Source organism: Strongylocentrotus purpuratus, unplaced genomic scaffold (assembly GCF_000002235.5).
Source record: "Strongylocentrotus purpuratus isolate Spur 01 unplaced genomic scaffold, Spur_5.0 spur5_scaffold_11, whole genome shotgun sequence".
Taxonomy (NCBI): domain Eukaryota; kingdom Metazoa; phylum Echinodermata; class Echinoidea; order Camarodonta; family Strongylocentrotidae; genus Strongylocentrotus; species Strongylocentrotus purpuratus.
Genome location: NW_022145596.1, coordinates 3,546,363 through 3,558,276, shown reverse-complemented (window position 1 = coordinate 3,558,276; position 11,914 = coordinate 3,546,363). Strand labels below are relative to the sequence as shown.

The 11,914-nt window shown below is 36.5% G+C and overlaps 1 long non-coding RNA gene across 1 annotated transcript; it reads left to right on the top strand.

Annotated features, from left to right (window-relative positions):
• Nucleotides 1-1,235: 1,235 nt before the first annotated feature.
• LOC115922156 lies at nt 1,236-11,349 on the top strand. The gene is made up of 2 exons (XR_004063343.1): nt 1,236-1,393; nt 10,363-11,349. It is a non-coding gene; the product is annotated as an uncharacterized LOC115922156 (long non-coding RNA).
• Nucleotides 11,350-11,914: the final 565 nt, after the last annotated feature.

Here is an 11,914-nt window from a genome sequence, read left to right as displayed (position 1 = left end):
AGGAGGAGAAGAAGAAGAAAAAGAAGAAGAAGAAAAACTGAAGTAGAAGAAGAAGAAGAAAAACTGAAGTAGAAGAAGAAGAAGAAGAAGAACTGAAGTAGAGGAAGAAGAAGAAAAACTGAAGTAGAAAAAAGAAGAAGAAGAAGAAGAAGAAGAAGAAGAAGAAGAAGAAGAAGAAGAAGAAGAAGAAGAAGAAGAAGAAGAAGAAGAAGAAGAAGAAGAAGAAGAAGAAGAAGAAGAAACGATTTCTGTACATGGTTATCCGATATTGAGGATGAAATACACGAAACAATGCTGTTTCGGTGGGAAATCAATAAAGAGAAAACCAACAATAACAAAAACTCATATTGGATCCAGGGGGATAATTCGACCGTGATGGAGAAAGAAAGAGGGAAATAAAGAAAACACTTCTGGCCGGGGATGCGTCGAAAAGTAGTTGATATATTTGAGGAGGACCCTGAGTAGCGTTGCATGTCTCTTAATTCTTAGACATTGACACTACAACTGCGATTTTTGCCATCCTTTGTTTAATAAAGAAAATTTGAGTATAACCTTCATGCTTTGATTTTAATCGGCAAATTGAATTTTAAAATGACCTGCCGTTATTCATACTCAAAATGGGGGGGGGGGGGGGCTGGGGACAGGTGCGTCGCTAAAGGAGGGGGGGGGGGGGGAGTGTGGCCGTGGGGTGCGACATGCACCTGTCAGGATATTGTCGGTAAAATTGCTGTGCCGTCGGGAAAAATGAGAAAAGGGGGAGGTAAAAAAAATTAATCGAGAGGGAAAGAGAAAGAAAAGAAAAAAAAAGCAAAGAAAAAGGAAAGAAAGGAAAAGAGAGGATAGAGAACAGAAGAAGGAAAGAGAATAAGAAAAAGAGGAAGGAGAGGAAAAAAAGAAAGAAAAGAAAAGAAAGGAGAGAAGGAAAAAAAGAAAGAAAAAAGAGTGGGGGGGGGGGGTTATCATCTTTCCTTGAACCTTGAACCTTTGAATGATCATGATCTAGAAGCTGTCCTGGGATGATGATGTCAGTCAGTCTGAGATGCAAGGGTGAAATAAATAATCCTATTTTCCATCATTTTACGATATGGACAACAATGATTTTATACAATGTGTGCTGATCGGATGAGGATATTAGCAGACGACAAACCAATGAGCTTTGTGTGTAAACCGTGCAAGTACAGCATCACAGCGCCCCGTTTTGCGTGGGTATAATTCACTCATACAATCAATACACGACCAGTATTGTGCAGACGCCTGCTATACGCTACGTGTCATCTCATCTAGGCTGCGCTGGCATAGAGCCTCGGCTGGGACACAGGTGTCTCAAAAACTTGTCTTCTGATCGTGTTTCTGCCTTATTTCCGCCACATCCAGCTCAGTTAATATCGTATAGGTATGTAAATTCAATTTGTTTTCTTAGTTGCATATGCTCAAGTCGTAGATAGTGACGGTATTGCATTACACCACTGAAGAGACATATGCTTTTGCCAGTTTTCTCAGTGAAAACCAGCGGGTTGTGATGAATTCGATACGCCTGAAGTGCGGCGAAGCTGGAGCCGTGTGAAGCCCGTTATCCACCGTTGAGCTGTGAGTGTGTTCCGAATAGCCATGTTTAGCTGATTAGTATTCAGTATTCAGAATCGTGCTTATGCGATTATGAGAAGAAAAAAAATCAATTGTGTTTGTTGGAACATATGTGCTACTTGGAGAGAAAAGGATGATGTTATTGACAAAATTCTGTCCATTGTGGTAATCATGATGAGTGAATGAAATGTGCATTGATAAACTAGTATGAATAGTATTTGGTAGGGCAGCAGCACAGACCCATTGATGCTGCCCAGCTCCCAGGGTTTTGTTTCTTATAATTTGTGATCATTATTACAATTTGTGATAATTCTTATATTAATGTTTGACCAATTCATAATATGGTGGTTCGGCTTTTTGTCATCACTGGCATCATCATCATATCATCATCATCATCATTACTAATTATTATTATAACTTAGGGCCTAAGATTATTATCACTTTTATTATTATCATTATTATTATCATGATTATTGTTTTTATTATTATTATTATCATTATTATGATCATCATCATCATCACCATCACCATCACCATCACCATCACCATCACCACCACCACCACCACCACCACCACCACCACCACCACCACCACCGCCGCCACCACCACCACCACCACCACCACCACCACCACCACCACCACCACCACATCATCATCATCATCATCATCATCATCATCACCAATTACTATTATAATTGTTATTATAATTGTGAATATGATATTTATTATTATATTCCACATACACCTGTACTAAGAATCTTGCTCTACGATTGGTCAAAAGTAAATCATGTGATGAAAGATAGTTCGCCCATCATTGATTGGAGAAGAAAAGTTTGTTGCACTGTGTAGATAGTAGTACCATCTACACAGTACAACCAAGAAGTTACTAGGAACTTCTTGGTACAACGCACTTTCACTGAAGATAGAAGTACTGTACTATCTACACAGTGCAACGCACTTTAATTGTATACGTTGCGTATTGCTCTCCTCTATAAGCGCTTTTAGTGTTAGTGCGCGAACTTTGGTCACGCGCGAACTATATGGTCACACTACCATACTGCATGCACTGTACGTATCGTACATCGTTTGCTAGCTGTTAATTGATGACTTGTTGCTCTGACGGAAGAAGTGAAATGTTTCCGATGTGGAATATAAAGCAAATAATCACCTTTTGGTTTCAGGCGATGGCAAACTATCACTTCCTAAGCGATCTGAAAGATAGCTACATCCAGATCGCCTCAGAAGTGATAGTTTCTCCCATCACCTTCATCAACTGCAATTATTTGCTTATTATATTATTATCTTTATTATTATTGTTATTATTGATAGTATTATTTTGTTGTTGTTATTGGTGATGGTGGTGTTGCTATTGTTATTATCATAACGTTCTATTATATTGTTGATAACTTGATATATAATATATGATTACCATCAGTAGTATTAGCAATCAAGATGTGCCTGTAGACTGTAGGCTTCCATCTTACATGTAGGTTTTCATACAATAACATTCTTTAAAGGGATCCGGTAACTTTGTCTCAGATTCTGAAACAAAATTCTGGATTTAGCTCATGATGCAATGATAATTATAAACCTTTAGGTCAGTCAGGAACCCCATGACTTTTACAAGCCGATCGCCTGTCTGATTATCAAGATATTTATGATTGGAATTACAAATTTTGAAAACCGTTCGCCTGACGGTTTTCATAACACTACAGTCTACTGGGGAAAACGAGTATGGTAAAACCGGTCACTCAAAGATTTTCCCTTTTCTGAGGCACTTTCTTGATCATTTTGAAGCGGAAATTTTTTAGGGCTTCAATTTTATACCATATCACAGACACTGATAACACGTAGGGACGTGTATCTCAGATTTAACATTGTTAAACGATCCCTTTAATTTCTCTAATTTCTCTACATTTCTCCTATACATGTAGGAATGTAATTTCAAAATGATTTTGCCTGATGGTACTGTCGCTGCCCAGATGGCAGTAGGTTCAAATTGCTTCTGGTTCACAGATTTTGTTTTCTTGTTTGTTTTTTATTCTGTATACCAATTGTGCATGTGATCTCAAAATGCTGGGAGTTACAGCAAGATTCTTTCTTAATCGTACACATAAAGTATTTTAAGTGAAAGCAATAAAAGTTAATTTAGTTTTACTCCCCTCTGCATGTTCCCGTTTTGAATTTGATGTACAGGCCAAAGTGTCTGTCTGCAATTTTATCTGAAATATCTAAACTACACTCTGAGCCTTTATAACATCGAACCTGGCACTTACACTGTAGTTGAACAAACAATCCAAATGCTTGATTTATAATATTGAATGCAGCAAAATGTTGTTATTTTGCCATGAAAAAAGCAATTAATGCAGTGAATGACTTGGTTTCTCAGATGTGTACATGTATCCTGAGTCCCCAGATTCTCCTGAAGATTCTTACAAAGACACATAGCTTATATCATACATGTTTTGATATTTTTATTTTCGTGGAAAATCAATCGGATAAATTTACTCAGAAGGACAAAAAGTAGAGACAAAAAAGTTGTTGACATCCCATAATAGAAGACTGCAAGTCCAAAATAATGTAGAACTAAGAAGGCATGTGGCCATGTATTTATAGTATATGGAAACAGAATACTCTGAAACAATGCAAGTGACTCTACAAAGCAATTAGCAGCTAAAAACCTCATGAGAGAAGACAGCTCAGATTTTCAAGCTAACCAAAATTGTACTTGACGGATAAGGACAAAATCTCCCTTATTCTCTCACAACACAGTGTGCATTTTGCTTTTATTTCAAACGATTGGCTTAGATGTTATAATAGATGTTTTGTTTCCTACAGATAATTAGCAGATTATAAATAGAGGCCCATATTTAATTGGTTAATTTTCCTTGTTATTATCCATCGATTCTCCCCCAAGACCAAGTGTCATGTTTTGTTACACTGTGCTACACAATATGAATGTTGTATTCTGGATGGGGTGATTTCTTTTATCTTTCATGGCATTGTTCCATGTTTACAATTTTAAAAGTACTAATGGAAAAATACATATTAGGTCTTTATAGATAGAGATTGATATTAGGTACATGTATCTTAGCGAATGCAAATGACATAGTGAATGATGTTAGTTATAAAAAGTAATTTGTTGATGTATCTCAATGAAAGTCTAGGTAACTTTAAGCCAGATTGAGATGGTACATGTATTTACTAGCTCCATTTCCTAATGATGTGGTTGTAACTCTATGTGATAAATTATAATTTTCAACAATGATGCATTTTGCATTGTAATATCCAAGAAGGGCGTCTTGACATGGGTTTTTGCTTTTTTCAATCTTCTCATATTCCATCTGCTAATATATATGCAAATGGACAGAAAGATCTCTTGTGCCTCGATGCCCTCGAGAACTCTTTTCTGCTGTAAGTTCCTTGTACATAATATATAGTGCAAATCATGGTATTCTGTCATGAGAAGGTTTCTTTCAAATTACCGGATGGCTTACAATGAATAATGGAACCAGGTTGCCAATTTGGCTAAAGGAGCAGAGGGCACAAAGCCTTGTTCATACATAGGTGTAATAGGGTAAACCACCTAAAATGCTGTGGAAAAATAAAATTATCTTTCATGTAAATGAATGGCAAAATGGGATTACAAACATTGCTGTGTCCAACAATTTTCCGTAAGCATACACAGTTGATTGCGGATTATGATATATATACCAGTTATTATTAATTTTTTTCCCCCGTCAGTGTTTTAAAGGTAGTTTACCGCATCTTAAGTGAACAAGGCTTTATAAATGCTTCCTGCTCCAAGGTTGATCTGTGATGTAGTGATTTCTGGGTATATCATTCTTAATATTTCTCACGTATTTAGGGTCTTATTCTACTTTTGTTTTTTCATAAAGTAAGAGAACAAATATATAGCCTTGAGCATGAAGGGACATAGAAAATTTTGAACTGTGTTCTGTGAAAGTCACATTGTTTGCTTCAGAAAATGTAATGAAACCTTTTCTCACTGAGATGTAATACATGTAGTTGTCACTGTTTCAATAAATTGTAATTATTTTAAAGGCCCACTGCACTACTTGTAGCTACTTGCTCCCTCTATATAACAAACAATGCCTAATCGGTGACCATTGGTCCCCCATGATCCTCTTTTTCTTATGTTAACTGAGAGCTGAGTTAATGAGATAACCACCTGTCCAGTGACCTTGCAGGGCGGTCTAATCCCTCCTGTAAACTATGGCAGATAAGCTTTAAGCTGAATTGTAAGAAGAGCCTGTGGAAGGAAAATGTAGGGCGCATTCTGTGCACACCAAAAAAAGGGGAAAAAGGATTGCTGTGATGACACGACCCTACATGGTGTACTTTATGTTATTACGTTGGCCTACGTGAAATATTAGCTATTCAAGATCACGAAGCCTGATCATGGCCATCATGGTTTGGTCAAACCCTTTGGGTGGATTTTAATAACACGCATGCCGTGGAATGTTAGGTAAACTAGACCCCAGTAGTCTCACCTTCATTCAGACCCGTTGATCAGTTTAAACCACTCTAATTTTAATAACATATCTGATATTTTTAGCCATAAGAACTGTCGTATGTATTAAGTATCTTCTTCAGTACACATATTCATCATCATACGTGTATTCAATATCTTTACTATTGCCAAAGAGCCCTGTTCATAATGTGTTTTTTTGCTAGAAGCTCCGACTTCCTAAAGCCATTGTAACCATTATCACCACCTTTCATCAGTCATCGTCACCATTATCATGGCTCAATTACCATGACAACAGTCTACTGATCCTCAGTCGCCTCATTACCACTGTAATCATTATCTTTAGGCCTATCTTCATCTTGGCTTGACCTCTCTATCTCATTAACAAAATTGCATCCGGGCATCACATGTGGGAGACACCATCTGAGAATTCATTATACCTATCAACCATGTGTTTCACACATTTTAGTTTATTCATTTTTGATTTTTCCCTAGAGGGAGAAATATGAATTATGCATGTGTGTGGGGAGTTTGCGATAAAAAGGATCATGATCGATCATTATCTTTACTGTAAAAAATAGCTGATTGAAAAATAAAATTGCTTTGATAATTAATTCGTTCCTGTTTTCACGTGGTGACGGTAGTGAGGAAAATCTGCACGCAAATTGTATGCAATTTTTATTCACTATCGTCACTTCGTGAAAATAGGGACGAATTGTAATAACAACATACGTACCACTTTTCCATTTACTTGTACAAGCAAATGACCTCAGCAGTTTGCAATTATTTTTTAATTACTTGTATCATCAGATTTAATGACAGTCTTTGCATTTACAGTGCACACTCTGAGCTCTAGGGAGTATTTTGTGTCATCATTTTTCATGTGCATCCGATATTAATTTATGTGTCATTCCGCTGAAAACAATTGCTTCTCCATACATGCTTTCTAATGGAGCTGCTAAATGTATTCATCACATCTACACGATATATAGTAGATTCCTGATCATTTGAATTAATAGTCTTGAAATCATAGTAGTGTTTTAAATGATGAGCTTTGAAGTGATTATGTCCAATGATACTAATATCCCTGCCAGCTGTTAAGAGATCCACCATCGTGAATACATTTTTTTCTTCAGTGTGCAGATCTATGATACCTGTAGTTTGTCTAAAAAATAAAGAACACATACCGGTACTTCTTGTTTACCCCTTTTTGTATCCACCACTGAAGGACTCTCTGTCATATTAAAGATAAACTCCAGTACTGGTAAAAAAAAAATAATAATTCTCACAGAATCAAACGAAACTTACACTGAATGTTCAAGATTACAAATAAATGACATGTGCCAAACAATTTTGGAAGAAAATGTATACTGGCTGAGTAATGAGCATAGAAAGACAAGGAAATCAAGATAGTACTAGCCCCGACACCATGTGTGTTGTCCCATATATAGCTTTCTATGTGAGTGCTTGTTACTTTACCAAGACTCGGTCAAATTTATTATGATTTGATGACTCCAGAACCTTGCAGTGCACACCAATACTTACATGCTACATGATCAACTGTTTCTGATCCTTTCCACACCTTTTCTTTCACAATGCAATCACATTACCAGTACTAAAGTTTATCTTTAATCGTGCTTGATAATGTATTTTTCTGACAGAGAGAATGCATCTCTACCTTTAATAGTGCCTTGAGACTTTCCGTTTCTGCCCACTTCATTCTTCCCATTCATACCACCATCAACCATCAAGAAAACAGTTCGATCATCAACCCGCCCTCGCGCATTCGGTTGAGAGAGAAGGCGGAAAGTGAATGATTTTTGTCAATACGCCAATATGGTTCCTAGAAAATTAACCAGCATATTGATGTTTGCCCGAAGTCAACATCAGGGGAGTGTTTCACAAAGATCCTAAGTCAAACTTAACTCTAAGTTGGACTTAAATATTATGGAGAGCCATTTGTAGCCTTAAAATAAAATATGTTCAAAGCAAAAGTTAAAGTATTTTAGACTTTTTGTAAATTCCACTTCAAGAACATGAAATCTCCTTGATAATAGAAAATATGAACTATTTAAAACAACATTTTATGCCTTTTAAAATAACTTATACAAAATATTTTCATAGATGCTAACGGCTTTCCATAATTGTTAAGTCCAACTTAGAGATAAGTTAAACTTAGGATCTTTGTGAAACACCCCCCAGATGACGTAAGTTTGTGCTGAGTGTGAGGTCGGATTTCAAGGAGTCGTACTTGTCCGCTCTCAAGTCGTTGGTAGCTGTGAAGATGATGATGATGGTGGGGCAAATGACCAGGGATTGGAATATTGTGATGCGATGTATTTGATGGACCCCGAGCAGTTCATATTACTTCAAGACCTGGATGCTTTAAGATTTATCTCAACAGTCCGGGTTGTCATCTGCGGAATTAATTTCCATGCCATGAAAGGCAAGACATAGTCATGTTTTAATGATTGGCACCCATGGGTGTGGTGTTAGAAAGGGCATCTTAAAGACTTAAAGATGGGAAAACAGAAGACTGCGTAATTATCATACGTTTTAGTAGCCGCAGTTGATGATATTTTGGGCCCGTATTCAATTCATTTCTTAAAGGTAATACAGAGTTTTGGTATAGGGTCATGAATTTGGTTCAAATGAACATATTGGAAGCATATGCAATCCTACACTATTCAGTGATCGTTGTCGTGTTTGAAATTGAGTCTAAAGTTATGAAATTGTAAATAATAAACTATTTATGTTGTATAGCTTCCTCTCAAGGTTAAGATAATACTTAAGCTATCAAACAATGTTTCTTGACTAAAATCGACCAATTAGCTATTCCCGTCTTGAAATTATATATCACAACTACATATTCTGAGATTTTCAGGGTCGCACCTACGATTGTACGGCCGTAGGCGCTATTTGAAATATATCAGAAATTTACCGGGAGCACCGGTAAATTTTTATATTAAATTTTTATCGAAAGCACAAGTGTTTTAGGGGCTATATTTTCTAGTGCTTTTAATACATCCTCAGGGGCATCCAAATATATCAAAATTGTAAAGAATCACTATCCACCCAATTTTCATAATTTTCCAAAACTTTGTATTACCTTTAAGTCAGAAATATGAGTATTTTAAATTAATTTTCGGCGTAGATAAAATACTTAGCCAACGTTGGTATTCAGTTGATGCTTTTGGCTAAGTATTTTACCCTAAATTTAAAAGGCTCCCAAGCAGACTTCAGTCAATTATTTCAGAAGCAATGTTTGGCAGGCTTGTAGTTTTCATATGCAGTCATAACAAGCTGTGCACAATTAAATTAGTGTGCATTTATTTTAATGCAACATTTTGATTGGGCATTATTTTGATTGGGCATTTTTTTTGATTGATCATTTGACATTACATTGCTTATTATCACTATCAGTAAGTATTTTGCCTTAAAGTTTTTTTGCCAAGAAACATTTTCAAAGTGATGATGGATGAGAGGTGTATTGGTGTAATAGAAAGAGGTTATTTTTTCAGGATCCATACTATGGTCATGCCTGATACTTTATGCTCGGGAGATTTTGTACATATTCACTAATGATATGGTTAAAAAAAAAAAGGTAGTAATGATTGGCACACTATTTGATGACACATTAGAGCTCATGATATTATTAATTCAATAAAAAAAAGGAAAAAAAGAAGATCTAATGCAGATATGAATGTATAGTATTTGTTTTGGCAAACATGTTGATATTTATTGATTGTGTGACCTTTAAATGTATGTCTTACCCGTGATTGTATGTTGGGCCATGCATATCCTAATGGGACAAGGGATGCAGATATCGGTAGGACTATTCTACATGTATATTCGATCATTGAAGGTGAATGCTGTATGCAAGGGATTTGCTTGTCACATCTTGAAATCTTTAACTTTTCTTGAGTGAAAAGTAGATTGGTATATTGTAAAACATCATGGCTGGAGTTCATATGGACCTCTGCCACATTTCTGTCACATTTTCTTTAAAAAGAAATTCATCTATTCAGTTCTTTCTGTAAATTTATTCCTTCTATCTCTCTCCCTCTTCCTCTCTCTGCCTTTTCCTCTCTCTGCCTCTATTTTTTTTCTCTCTGTCTCTTTTTCTCTCTTTGTATTTATGTGTGTATGTCTTTCAATCATCCTTGTATAAATAAACCTTATCCATTTTTGAATAAATTTAGTTTGTATAGATCTCTATATTTCAGTTCTACTTTATCAAATCGTTTTTCTAACCATTAGCATTTCTCATATAACTTTATTTCCAGATCTTGTTGACTACTCCATGTGGCATCACCCACCAAGCCATCATTTATCTGGGGAAAGGTGACCCATCTAGGGGTCGTGACCTCTGACCCTATCCCATGGATCGTGAAGCAGAGTCCGTTGCCTTGGAGAAGAAACATGTCCATGATGTCTATGAACGTATCGCGCCCCACTTCAGTGATACGCGGTACAAGGCATGGCCTAGGGTTAAGGAGTTCCTGTTGGAGCTGGAACCTGGCAGTATCGTAGCTGATGTCGGTGAGTATCTTAGCAACGTTCAATTGAAATGTGCAGCAGTTAATTTCTTGCATCTCAAAGTTAATATCTGAAGACGTTTGGCTTAAATTTAATCTTTCACACCCCCCCCCCTTGTTTCCTGTTTGTTAAAGTAGGCAGATTACAGACGAACAGGAAAAAAAGGATGGATATGCTGAGAAGACAGGATGAGAAAGAGAGAGAGAGAGATAGAGATAGAGAGAAAGACAGAGAGGCAGAGAGAGAGAGAGAGCGAAGGCACTTCTTCATCAGCTAGAGCTTCAGAAATTAGATTGATAAGTGCTTCCCAGGTAATAAGGCCAAAGGTGAAGTTTCCTGTCTCCATTCAAACCCAAGAATGGAACCTTAATGGTATTAGAAATGTGATTTCTTTAAAAATAAAAATAAATGCTTGTGTACACGAGATGGTGGTAGTTCATGATTGCTGGTACACTCTAGCGTTGAGAATTAAGTCAGGGAACATTTTTACTGCTAATTCAAGCAGTATCTTGCCAGATAGAGGACTATTATTTTCATTAACAATGGGATGATGACAAGTTTCCCACAAAAAAGCACAGTGATGAAATGGTCTGCTAATTGAGTGTTTGCTGAGAAAAGTTATTTCAGGACTGTGCTAATTAAATTGCTGGCTCTTCGATATCTGACTAATGAAGTTGTGTAGAGACTGGAGAGAGAGAGAGAGAGAGAGAGAGAGAGAGAGAGAGAGAGAGAGAGAGAGAGAGAGAGAGAGAGAGAGAATAGAGAGAAAGAGAGAAAGAGAAAGAGAAAGAGAGAGAGAAAGAGAAGAGAGAGAGAGAGAGAGAGACAGAGAAAGAGAGAGAGAGAGAGAGAGACAGATAAGAGGGAAAAAAAATTTTAATGAGAAATATTACTGATATTTACTTGAAATTTGAATTACGGTGAAGATTTTTCTTTCTGTCCCATATTTTTTCTTTCTCGCTATCTCTCTCGCCATCTTTGCTTCTCAATATCTTGTAATCATAGTGAAGCAGCTTATGATTTCGATGCATTTAAGAGAGATTAAAGATTCATGTTATTACGCTCTCAAAGTAGGTCTGTCAATTATGTTAACTGAACGTACATGTACCGGTAGGTGTTTTAGTAATGCATATCACATGAGCTCATTTTCTTCTGTGTCATAAATTATGACAAATAGTGCTATGTGTATGTAGGTATACACGTGTAATATTTGTTCTTTTTGAAAAGTCATCATTTTGCTATGGTTATTGAATATTATGGAAGATCAATTTAGAGAGAGAGAGAGAGAGAGAGAGAGAG